The sequence below is a fragment of the Petaurus breviceps genome, unplaced genomic scaffold (assembly GCF_028583685.1).
Source record: "Petaurus breviceps papuanus isolate PSGF00001 unplaced genomic scaffold, PetGlider_PUasm1.0 208, whole genome shotgun sequence".
NCBI lineage: Eukaryota > Metazoa > Chordata > Mammalia > Diprotodontia > Petauridae > Petaurus > Petaurus breviceps.
Genome location: NW_027185852.1, coordinates 17210053 through 17222909, shown reverse-complemented (window position 1 = coordinate 17222909; position 12857 = coordinate 17210053). Strand labels below are relative to the sequence as shown.

The 12857-nt window shown below is 45.6% G+C and overlaps 1 long non-coding RNA gene across 1 annotated transcript; it reads left to right on the top strand.

The window, feature by feature from the left end:
• Positions 1-1973: 1973 nt before the first annotated feature.
• LOC138165176 (uncharacterized) lies at positions 1974-6425 on the top strand. Its single transcript, XR_011169293.1, has 3 exons — positions 1974-2929; positions 3647-3938; positions 4055-6425. It is a non-coding gene; the product is annotated as an uncharacterized lncRNA (long non-coding RNA).
• The last annotated feature ends 6432 nt before the right edge of the window (positions 6426-12857 follow it).

Sequence of the window (12857 nt, the reverse complement as noted above, 5' to 3'; positions counted from 1 at the left end):
GCTCTTAGAAGTTAGAGAGCATTTTGTTTTTTGCATTTGTGTCTCAGTACCTTGCACACAGTAGGGTCTTTGATCATAGGCCTAGAGCTGGAAGATGCCCGAGATGCCATCTAGGGCAAACCCGCCATTTTACAGATGAGGAAACAGGCCACGGTGGCCAAGTGTTTGCCCAGCATTACAAGGCAGTGAGTATCAAAGGTGGGATTTGTCCTCTTACTCCACACCCGCCATGCTATCTGGCCTCCTGCATGAAGCCCGGTGCTTTGGGGTGAACTGGATGTTGGGAGCGTCCCCTTGTCTTCCAGAGGGCGGCATTGGCCGCTATTCATCATTGTCTGCATCTCACAGTCAGCAGGAAGGCTCTAGGATTGAGTTTAGGGCTTCCTCCCAGTTCAGCAGACTCATAGCCTGGTGCTACTAGGGTATGCTGTTTTCTAGCCGTTTGTCTCAGTTTCCTTAATTGTAAAATGGGTACAGTCATTTGTAACGTGCTTAGCCTGGTGCTTGGCATGTGGCATCCAGTTTCCTCATTTTAGAGAGGAGGGAAGTGACTTACCACAGTCACATAGCTTGTTTTCTTCCCCACTTGGTCTAACTTCCTCCTTTTGGAGGAGAGGCCACTGACCCTAAGAGAGGGGACTTGACTTACCCAAGGTTGCATAACTCTTAAGACCCTAAGATTTAAGGCTCAAAGGGACCTTCGAGGCCAGGGTTTCTAACTCTCTCAGCTCACAAACATGGAAGCATTTCAAGTGGGGTGAAGCAGAGCTGCTTCTCTAAGTCCCAGCTTCACATTCCCCCCATTGTGCCCCATGTCTTGTCACTGGGAGCTCCTGATTGCCAGTGCTCTGGCTCTGCGACACAGTCCCCTGCCTCTGGCTTCCTCCATGCCACCCTCACCCACTGACAGGTGAGCCCAGGAACCAGTCGGTCGACATTGCTGAGCTGATTCCTAGATAGGCAGGCCTGAAGCTGGAGTATGGCAGTGAGCACTGCTTTGGGGGGGAAATGAGATGCCCAAGCATTGAGAAACACAGAAACCCGTTTTCCTTCCTAGAACAAGGCAGGCAAGTGGCCAAGACCGGGAAAGTGAACAAACTTGTTAGAGGCTCACTCACAATTGGGGGGGGGGGGAGGGGGAGGGGGGAGGGGCCCTTGTCTCCTGGAAAAGACACATTAGGACTCATTTCCATAGTTCCCAGACAGAAGACAGTGGCTGCCACTAGGGCTTAGGGAGTGTCCAAGCTGGAAGAGACCTTGGCAGGTGGCTATTTCCAGTACTTGGATTTCCATTTCCCTCAGTGGTTAACTAACCTCTGTTTGAATACTTTCCCTGATGGGGAGCTCCCTACCAAGCTTTTGAAGCCCGAGTCATTAAAATGTCTTTGATGGTGAGCTTTCTTCACCATTCCGTTCAGTTCAAGTCTGCATTCGTTTGAGCACTCACAGTTTGAGGTTCTGGGGGTAAAAGAAAACAATCAGTCCCTTGCCTTCAAGGCACTTCTTTTGGGGGATGGATACAGCATGAACGCAGGTAGTTAAGGACTTGTCAATATGAAGCCTATACGACCTCATCATTGGGCAGTAACAAGGAGGGGAATCAGGTAAGCTTCCACGTAGGAGATGATCCCCAAGCTGGGCTTACGGAGGGGTTCCAAGAGCCCAAGGGTCCAGGCTGTGCTAGGACTCAAACAGGCTGACTGCCTAAGGGGAGAGCAAGGCAGCTAGTTTATACTGGACTATCCATTTATACTGGACTGTCCAGGGGCAGGAAGGGGAAATCAGCCTAGAAAGGTCACTTGGATAGAGGGATTTATATTTGAGCCTGGGGGCAATGGGGAGCCATGGAAGCTTTCAGAGCAAGGGAATAATGTGGTTAGAGTTCTGGCCTCCTGAGTTACCCAAGTAGAAGGATGTGTGACCTGTGTGGTGAGGTGGGTGAGGCCGGTGTGTGATCATGGACATCATGACCAGGGGTACTGAGCCTTGTTGTACACCTTAAATGACCTCTGTGAACATGAATGGTGCCATAAATGTCTGAGGAAGGATTTAAACTCACAGAGATGAATCTGCCTGACTCCAGGCCTGGTACTTGATCTGCTGGGCCACCTAGCTGCCTCCATCTCCGTTTTACAGATGAGAAAACTGAGACAGACAGATGCGGTGACTTGTCCAGGGTCACACGGCTTATAAGTCTCTGAAGAACAGATGTGAACTTCATTCTCCCGGCTCCAGGTCCAGTGACTGTGGACAGAGCCACCCAGCTAACAGGTGGTATAAAGAAGGGGGAAGAAATCACTGCGGGGGGAGGCAAGGGCTCAGCCGTCCACTTCATCCTGAGCAGGCCACTTCCCTTCAGTGTGTTCATCTGTAGAATGATGGACTGAACCCGGGTTCCTTCCAGGTACCCCTGGTGACAGCCTGACAGTGACCAGAAGTCCCTGCTAGCCCTGACCTTGACTCCCCAGCTCTGGGGTGGTCCGACACTGACCCATCAGGGCTGCACTGCCTCTGGGGGCAGGGGTCTTCCCATGTATTTGGTCTTTCACTGCCAGTCTGGTAGCATGCTACTTCTCCTGCCTTCACCTAGGCATCAGGCAGCCTTGCCTTATCCATATAAGGCCTTTCCTGGAAGTCTTTTGTGCTTGTGTAAATAGAGCAGCCCAGTTTGCACCTTTCAGTAAAGGGGTGGCTCCTGTTAGCTTGGAACCTGAATGGCTGTGGGTGTGGGAGCCGCACAGGCCAGGCATTTTGCAAGAGGGCTGCAATAACTCTGTGGGTTCAGCACGTGGGGGGAGCGCTGAACGCCTCCCGTCTGACACATGTGAACAAAGTCATCGCCAGCGCTGGCTGTCCACGGCTAATTCTGGACTGAGTTTGGAGGGGAAGTAAAAACCAACAGCAGCAGTCCTTTGAACAGCCAAACAAGGTAGGTTCCTGTAGTTGGGTGAGATGGACACCTGAGAGGTGCTGAAGGAAGGTTAGTTCTTAATGGTTCAAATTTAGAAAGAGCAAATACAAAGCGTTTGGGTGTTCTTGGTGCATGAGAGTCATGCACAGAGCTCTGGTGGGTGGGAGGGGCCTGAGAACAGGGGATGGCAGAGCTGGGAGGGGCCTGAGAACAGGGGATGTCAGGGCTGGGAGGGGCCTGAGAACAGGGGATGTCAGGGCTGGGAGGGGCTTGAGAACAGGGGATGTCAGGGCTGGGAGGGGCCTCAGAACAGGGGATGTCAGGACTGGGAGGGTCCTTGAAACAGGAGATGTCAGGACTGGGAGGGGCCTTAGAATGGGGGATGTGAGGGCTGGGAGGGGACCTAGAACAGGGGGGGTCAGGGCTGGGAGGGGCCTGAGAACACAGCCTGTTGAAGCTGTACAAGACTTTGGAGCTCTTTTAGTCCAACGTTCTGTTTCATAGATGTGGGTTCTAGGCCCAGAGAAGGTAGGGTAATTGCCCAAAGTCATTTGACGAGTTCCTGGCAGATCTAGGACGTGTCCCCAGGTTACAGCATCTCCTGGTTGGGAGGGGCCTCATGAACAGGACCCCCGTTTCTAATGGCAGCCTGAAGTAGTTTTCCCAGGAGCAGGCTTCTGGATGATACTGACTTCCTTTGTGTTTGAACAGTAAACAAAGTGATTCAACTTTTAGGAATCCCAGCAGCAAATGGGATAAAAATGAAACTGAAATGGAGGAATGTTCTGGCTGAGGCCTCCTGGAAGCTAAGCCGTGGTTGTTTGATCCATCATGAAGCAGGAAAGTGAGAGGCACCGGAAGGACAAACATTGTCCTGAGCAGCTGTGTCCACGAATTCAAAGGAATCGGGCTGTGGAATTCCCCGGCATCTATAAGCAAGCCCAGAAGACCTTCGAGGCCAAAGACTCATGCACTGTCAGCCCAGAGCATGGATGTGAGCCCTGGAGACTCCTTTCCAGCCTAGAACGTGAGTGCTTAGAACATTAGGACAGAGACATTAGACCAGAGGCATTGGCATAGGTCAGCCTTGAGCTAGAATGGACTTCAGAGTGGACCTCCCTAATCGGATGCTTTTTTTTCCAGATGAGGAAACTAGGACCCAGGAAGGTGAAATGTCAAGTCCCAGAGGGCCAGCGGGGTAGAGCACTGGGCCTGGAGTCAGGAAGACCCGAGTTCAAATCCAGCCTCAGACACTGGGTAACCCTGGGCAAGTCACTTAACCTACGTTTGGCTCAGTCTCCTCATTTGTAAAATGGGCATAATAATAGTACTTACCTCCCAGAGTTGTGAAGATCAAACCAGATAGTAATTGTTAAGTGCCTGGCACATAGTAAGAGCTACATAAATGTGAACTCTTACTGTTATCGCTGCTGCTGCTGTTGTCAGAGGGAGTAAACATCACAGGCGGAGTTTGAACCCATTTCCCAGCTCCAGAATCGGAGCTCTTAATCCTGTATCTCCCATAGAATATCAGAAGCAGAAAGGACCTTAGAACATACAAGGTAAGACATGGTTCACCTCTTCAAGGTCCCCTATTCCAAACCCTTCAATTTACATATAAGGAAATGGGCTCAGAGAAGGGAATTAGCTTGTTTGAGGTCACACAGATTGTAAATGCCACAAGGCCTGGGACTGTTTTGCTTTTGTCTTTGTATTCTAGGACCTAACAGTGCCTGGCATACAGTAAGTGCTTAATTGATGCTTGTAGAATCACACCGATTAGGGGCAGGACTGAGAGTAGAAGCTCAAACTTCCAAACTCTCGCTCCTCCCATTAAACTACAGGATCACTCCGTGATTTTGGTGATTTTTGAAATAAATTGTTTGAGGTTGTAATAAAAGTGATAGGACTCCAATATGGAGTTACTTAGGCTAAGTGGTCCTAATGACATAAACACTTGAGCTATGGGAGGTAGCCAGATTTTTCCACTTTCCTGACTCATTCTAATCCTATGTCAAACATGGAAATGATGGTGGCTCCTGATTGGAAGAGACTCCCAGCCCACTGTTGGGGCTATGAGCTGACAACCATTCTGGGGAGGTCCACTTATGGATTTGGACCCTCACCCAATTTCTAGTCCTGACTAGGAAACTCCCCCACCTGAATCTGGTGTTGACTAGCAACCTGGTGGGTTTCCCCATCACATAAGAAAGCTCCCTCCCATATCTGGCAGTGATGACCTGTTCTCAACCAAGCCCACATTGAAGGCAACTCTGTCTAGACTTCAGTTACTCTACAGATAAATGAGTGGATTATATTATGAGATCTCCAAATCTTTTTCAGAGATAAGATCTGGTGTTCTGTGTTTGAATACTGTGTTCTGTGTTCTTTGTCTGCATAGTCTATGTTGTAAGAACCCTCCCCATTCTAACATTACTGTTATCTTAAGATCTCTTTGATTTCTCACATTGTGTGTCCCATCCTGCTGCCCCACCTGTCTAGTTTTAAGTCTGTGTTCTATACTCTGACACTCATAGATTCAAAGGTACCACACAATTCTCACATTCTATGTTCCAAGCCTAATTCCAATTTTCACATTCTATATTTGAAGATCGCTCTCAGTGTATGTTCTATAGCCTAAAACTCATATATCCTAAGATTTCCTACAGTTACCACATTCCATGACATTCTGTGTTCCAAGCTCCTTTCCAGCTCTCATGTTCTCTATTATAATTTATGTTGCAAGCTTCCTTTCAATTGTTAAATTCTAACATTCTGGACTCTAAGGCCCCCACTCAGGGATCTGCTGGGAAATGTTTCACAGCCATATCTCTGGGTTTGTGTCATTAATACCTTCTCCATCATTCTCTTAAGTCTAAACAATCAACAAACTGATTTTTGATTTGTAGGACGTACTGATTTCCAAGGTGGAAATGCTCATACTAAAAATTTAACAACTGACTGTCTTGTGGACTGGTAGGAACCAGCTCTAGCCTGTTACTCCTCCCACCAAGGGCTAACATTCTGTATCTGAACATTCTCTGCTCTAAGGTTTATCTCCAGCGAGCCCAATATCCCTACAGTTTGAAATGAAGGGACGAACAAGGCACTTATATTACCAGTTCTCTCCCAGCCCTGGAAAAGTTGGATTCCCTTTGAATGTTTTATTAGTGTTCCCATTACATGTGCTTAAATATAACGTCTGCTGGAGGTTGAGGCATTTTCTTAATAATAATGATGGATACTGCCTCTAAGCATCCCAGACTGGGCTGCAGCTTTCCCAGAACAGAGGCAAAGCTTTCTGCATTTATCACTTAGTCATTTCAGAAAACATCTTATGCCTTCAGCATCTTCAGCCAAAGGCATCGAATTCCCCATCCTTCCCCACCCCCCACCACCTTTTAGGCCTCGGTGATAACTCTTGCTGTAAATGACTATACCAATTAAATCTAAAATGTGCTTCTCCCTGGGTTGGAAATTAAAACAGTCATGCTTGTTCCGAAAATGTTGTGGTCATTTTGAGATTGAGTGGTTTTTTTTTAAGAGCCTTAGGTGGGTGTAGAAAGAAATAATAATATTAATAAAAGAGTGGAAATGAAAATGCCCATTGGGCAGGCATCCTGCAGAAACAACGAATGCGGAAGCAGTGAGAGTGGAGTGGGTATACTGGCTAGGATACTGACCTGGGAGTCAAGAAGACGTGAGTTCAAATCCTGCCTCAGATACTTAGGAGCTATGTGAGCAAACCAAATCCCTCCTCTGTGCCTAATGAAAGTGGCCTTCAAGATTCCTTCCAGCTCTGTGTCAGCGTTGCTATGTCTTTGGAAGGCCCCATGTTATACTGGAAAGAGTGTTTGCCTTGGAACTAGGAGACATAAGTTGAATTTCTAGCTCTGACTCTTCTTAGGTGAAAGACAATGGGCAAGGTGGCCTCTTGGTCTCTGTTTCTTCTGTTAAATGCCTATAAAAATGCCTGTGCCACTTACCTCACAGGGGAAGCAGTGGATCCCTCCCCATTAGAAGCCTTCAGGCAAAGGCTGGATGACCACTTGTTTGGTGAGCTGTAGGGGGAATTTTAGGACTTATTGGCCTAGATGGCCTCTGCATTGGAACTCTGAGATTCTAGGATTTGTTTACACAATGAGAAGGCTCCATAAACCTCCAAGAGTTATACAAAGGTGAATATACATCTCAATGTGAAGGAGAGGGCTAGCTAGGCTTAGGACATGGGATTTCACTGGTGTAAAGGAGGAAACTCCCTTTTACCATCACAAATTATCACTGTCTCTGCCACTTCTAGTCCTAGAGAGACTTAGAATCAAGGTGTCACCTTCCCAAATGGGTCAGAACCAGATTAAAATAGAATTTGGAAATGTTTACCAAAATAAATAAAAATACAGAACAACACAGAACATGTTAATTTGTGTGGTCAGCAGGGATCCCTTCTATTTGAGTTTGACGCCATTGACTTAGAGGAACTGGGAGGCTGTGACTTGCCAAAGGTCATCCATCTAGTGAAACTGAGGTCGTCTTGACTCCAGGTCCAAAGCCCTTGTCACTACACTATATTCCTATGTCATTGACTCTGTAGTAATGTACATGGTAGCAGAGTAATCTCTATGTTAAAATAGGTTTATGTGAAAATTTGTATCCATAAATGCACATGCAGATTTTTAATGTCACTATAACATGAAAAACATGGCAAACTGTAATCTTCAAAGAGAAGGCCAAAGGATGACTGAGGTATATGGTAGACTCAAATAGCCTATAACTTATCACAAAGATAAACTTGTAGGAAAGAAGGGGTATAGAACATGTTATTCCAGGGATGTGAGAATGGAGATGGAGCTTGGCCAATCATGGAACCCAAGTGAGAGATGACAGATGGGCCATCCATGTTTATATATGTATAAGGAGGCAAGGGATTGGCAGGAAGGAGTTAGTGGGATAGTGAGTGTATACTTATGAGGAAGGAGATGTCACCACTCCTCAAGGTAACCCATTCCACTTTGGGACAGTATTGAATATTAGGAAGTTGTTATTTTAAGGAAATTCAGTATAATCCAGAGAGCTGCACCTGAAGTGAGGAGACTTGGGCTGAGATTCTGGTTCTAGGCCTATATAACCTCTGTGATTTTGGTGTTCTCAGTTACAAAATGCGTATAATACTTGTATTGTCTACCTCACAGTGATATCTCTGGAGAGTCAATGTGGAAGAGTAGAAAGAACATTAAATTGAAGATTCTCAGGATTTGAGTTGTATTAATGTTTTTTGGTTTGATTAGTTGACTCTTATGACCCCATTTGGAGTTTTCTTGACAAAGGTACTAGAGTGGTTTGCTATTTCCTTCTTCAGCTCATTTTACAAATGAGGAAACTGAGGCAAACAGGGGCAAGTGACTTGCCCAAAGTCACACATCTGAGGTTGGATTTGAACTTAGTCTTCCTGACTCCAAGGCTGGCACTCTATTCCCAGCACCACCTAGCAGCTCCCTGTTCCTCAATACCTCTCAATTATTGTTACTATCAGGCAAATCACTTCCCCTCTGTAGGCCTCAGATGCCCTGGCTATAAAATTAGGAGATTGGGCTCTATTATCTCATGCATTCCTTCTAGCTTTAGGCCTATTGTTATGTGTAATCCACTTTGTAAATTATAATGTGCCCTATAAATCTGGGTCATTACTTGAGTCTTTATACACACAGCCTTATTATTTTGTCATTTATGAATGAATAATGGAGGGTCATAATGAGTAACACAAGAGAGGACACAAAAATCCATCGTGCTCCTTTGTCTCCTTCAATGTTGGTGCGTTACCGAACGAGATGTCGCTGGTGTGGTCACTAAGCGGTAGTGTGTGACCTTGGATGAACCTTCCTTTTCTGGGCTTCAGTTCAACCTTAGAGAAAGGAGAGGAATGAAATCTATGATGTTTCTATGTGAAACCATGGCTGGATCCCCACCCAATGACCTTGTATTTATTTCACACCTGTGTTATATGTACTTATATCAGTACATGTCTCCCCCCAAATTACCTTGTATTTATTGTTATATTTCTTGTACAAGGGCCGGCACATAGTAGGTGCTTAATAAATGTTGATTGATTGAACCTGTCTAGGCTTTAGTTTCCTCATCTGTGAAATATAGGTTTTGCTCCAGAAAATCTCCCTATCTCTCCCAGTTCTAAATCTATGCTGCTCTTTTCTCATCTTTTCCCCAAATGACTTAAGCCTTAAGTTTTCTCTTCATGGGAAAAAAAAAAAACAAATCGGAAGTTGGAAAGGATCCCAGAGGCTTTTAGTGGAAGCTGACAGAGAACCCTGTCCACTCCAGCATCCCCAATGAGAGCCTTTCTGGATCCTGCTCACAGACAAGCCACTTCTTCCTGAGCCAGCTGATTTCACCCCTGGACAGCTCTCACCTCTCACTCCTGGGAAGTTTTCCCTGAGATCAGACTTCGATCTATCTCTCTGAAACTTGTCTTCAGTGCTCCTGGCTGTGCCTTCTGGTGCCAAGTTGAATGAGGCTTGTGCATTCTCCTTCTACGTGTTGGTCTTTCAAATGTTGGAAGACAATGATCATGTTCCTCTTCACCCTCACACATTCAGCTCATCTGTGCAGAACACTGGGGCTGAAAGACATCCTAAATCCATCAACAAGCATCTCTTTCTAGGTAGGAGCACAGTGGAGGACCCAAAGGCATTGTGTGCTAAGCCCTGGGTATACAAAAGGAGGAAACAGACAGTACCTGCTCTCAAGGTGAGATACTGTGGCCAAAGCATTCACATCCCTTTGGCCAGCTCCAACGCTTAGCACAGAGCCTGACTCGTAGTAAACGAGCCAGCAATTGTAATGATAGCTACTACTTATATAGTGTCTACTGTGTGTCAGACAGCGCTAAAGGCTTTCTAAATATGATCGCACAACAACCCTGAGAAGTGGGTGCTATTATATCCCCAGCTTCCAGTTGGGAGGCAAAAAGAGATTAATTGACTTAATTGGCAGAGCATCTGATGACCCTCAACACATTTAGGTAGTCTGGTTCTTGGACAATAGACATTACACTTCCCGGGGGGCATCCTCATCTCACTTTCCTTGGCAATAGGGGAAAAACAGGATTTATAAGTTAAGAACCGTTATTATTAAAGCTAAAATAGTAGCTCGCTGGTTCATAGATTATTCCTACCTGATCAAGTCACTTCCCAGTGCTCTTCCTAATTCTCTAAGACTGCAAGGTTCAGAGAAAGGTCTGACCTGCATTGGTGAAGGTAGATTCTTCACCTGGGAGTTTCCAATAGCAATAAAGTCACAGGTCCCTATCCAATACTTATCTAGCAGAGTTTCTTAGCCTTGGCTCCCAGGACCCCTGAAGATCTAAGCATAGATATTAGCAGGTCTGTGAACTCGGATGGTGAGGATGGTGATAACAGTCCCGCTCCTCCGCCCCCATCCTCCACCCCAGTCTGAGAAAAGCATCCAGGATCTAGGGAATTCTGGGTGGATGTTACATAATTGATATTATACCTTTGTTAAGACAGTCCTCTAAACTTGTCTTGGTTTACTTCTTCTAATTACAGGGGCTAAGTCCACAAAGTAAAATGGACCTTCCAAAGGGGCAATTTTAAACCTTTCTTTAGAACTGGGGGTGGGGGCCAGGGGCTCAGGGACATAACGGAATATACAATCAGGACTGACCTAGGATGCAATTACATTAGAAGGGAGCCGGGCATTTGCTCTTTCTTTGCCTTTCATTTATGAAACAAATCCGAAGGTGCCTGAGAGTTGAAAGTAAAGAGAAAATGCACTTGAAACCCTGGGAACTTTCAGTATAAAACTAAGGGCCTTAGTGATGTAATGGGCACAGACACATTTGTACAGGGAGCAGGAGATTTGGGTTTTAATGAGAGCCTGGACACAAATCATCACTTGGCCATTCCTACCCTTTCCACCTTCTTTACCTTACAGATCCAACTACACTAGCCTGCTTGTAGTTCCTAGAGCACGATGACCCATCTCCTATCTCCAGGTCTTTGCACTGGCCTTCCCCTGTGCCTGAAAAGGTCTCCCTCGACCCTGTCTCCTAGCTTCCCTGACTTGTTCAAAGCACGTCTCAAATCCTGCCTTTTGTAGGAGGCACTAATGCCTCCCCCTTTCTTATTACCTCCATCCACTCCTTATATTTCCTCCTCTTCTTCTTCCTCCTTTTCCTTCTTCCTCCTCCTCTTCCTCTTTCTCCTTCCTCCTCCTCCTCTTTCTCCTTCCTCCTTTTCCCTTCTCTTTCTCCTTCTTCCTCCTCCCTCCTCCTCTTACTCCTCCCTCCTCCCTCATCCTCTTTCTCCTCTCCAGGCTAGTAAGTGTCTGAGGTTAGATTTGAACTCTGGTTCTCCTGACTTCAGTGTCAGTACTCTATTCACTGCACCACCTACCCCCCCCCCCCCAATATATCTCTACTATACCTGTTTTTTCACTCCTTAGCTATGTGTAAGCCCCCTGAGGGCAGGACTACTTTTTACATATTCTTTTTCCTGCATGATTCCAGTGCCCGACACATCTTGTTTGTTGTTCAGTCATGTCCAACTCTTTGTAACCTCATTTGGGATTTTCTTGGTGAAGATGTTAGAGTGTTTTGCCAACTTATTTTACGTATGAGAAACTGAGGCAAACAGGGATAAGTGACTTGCCTAGGCATAACTAGTAAGTATTTGAGGCTGGATTTGAACTCAGGAAGATGAGTTTTCCTGACTCCCAGGCCCAGCACCACCTAATCTGGTCCACAGTAACTGTTTATACAGTTATCCCTTTCTTATTTGGGGGGCTAGGGGTATGGCGCCTTTTCAATCTGGAAAATCTGTGTAAAATTTTTTTGGCCCTCCCTTCACACCAGAGAAGAAGTCTGAATTTTTATGTTATTAAAGGATAAAATATGTTGATATTATACAACACTATGTATATATTTTATGCATTTCTGAGTTTCTAAACTTTTCCTATGTCATCTGCTGGCCCTTGTGTATCATCTGTGGCTTCTGCAAAACTCTTCCAAAATTTCTATGTAATTTCTAATGCCAACCTTTAATATGTCAAAGCTGCAAAGGGGAAAGATGCAATGTGGAAGGGATAATTAACCGACTGGTTAAGGATGGGCAAAGTAGATAATCATCTGGTGTTAGAGTCACAGTTGGAGTTCATAGAATTTCAGAATTTCAGATTTGGGAGGGAACTAAGTGGCTTCAAGTCCAATCTATCCCTGAAAAAACATCCTCACTATAACAACAAGGGGTCAAGCATCCTCACTATAACAACAAGGGGTCATCTGGCCTTCAGTTAAGTCCCTCCAGTGAAGGGGAGTCCATCACCCCCCAAACAGCCCATTCTATTTTCAGATAGCTTGAATTGTTAGGAAGTTCAAAATAAAATTTATCTCTAGGTAGCATTTTTCTTTGGGACTAAACAAAATAAATATCCTTTTTCCATATAACAGTCCTGGAATACTTGAAGACAGTTTTCATGTCTCCATTAAGTCTCTTTTTCCCCTTGAGCTACAAACCCTATTTTTTTGACTGATCCATATAGGTTAAGAACCTCAGGCAGAGGCCATATCAGTGTAACTGCTTTAGATTGCCTCAGGAAGACCTCATCATCACACACTCTCTTTATAGCAGAAGACTGACCTCAGTCAATGGCGAAATACCAAACATAGCCAAGACACACAATATACCAGGGGAAGGGGCACCGCCAACACTTGTATAACTCTTCTGGTTATCTTCCGAGGGTTTTGTCTCTTGGAAGAGATGCATAGTGACATGCCTGTGTCAGGGAAGTTTTCCAAGGATCTCTACAAAATAGCTGTGTTTCTCTCAATCTTGACACTTGGCCCCTCTTCAGATTACCCTGTAATGTCTCTCCCTCCCTCCCTCCCTCCTTCTCTCCCTCCCTCCTTCCCTCCCTT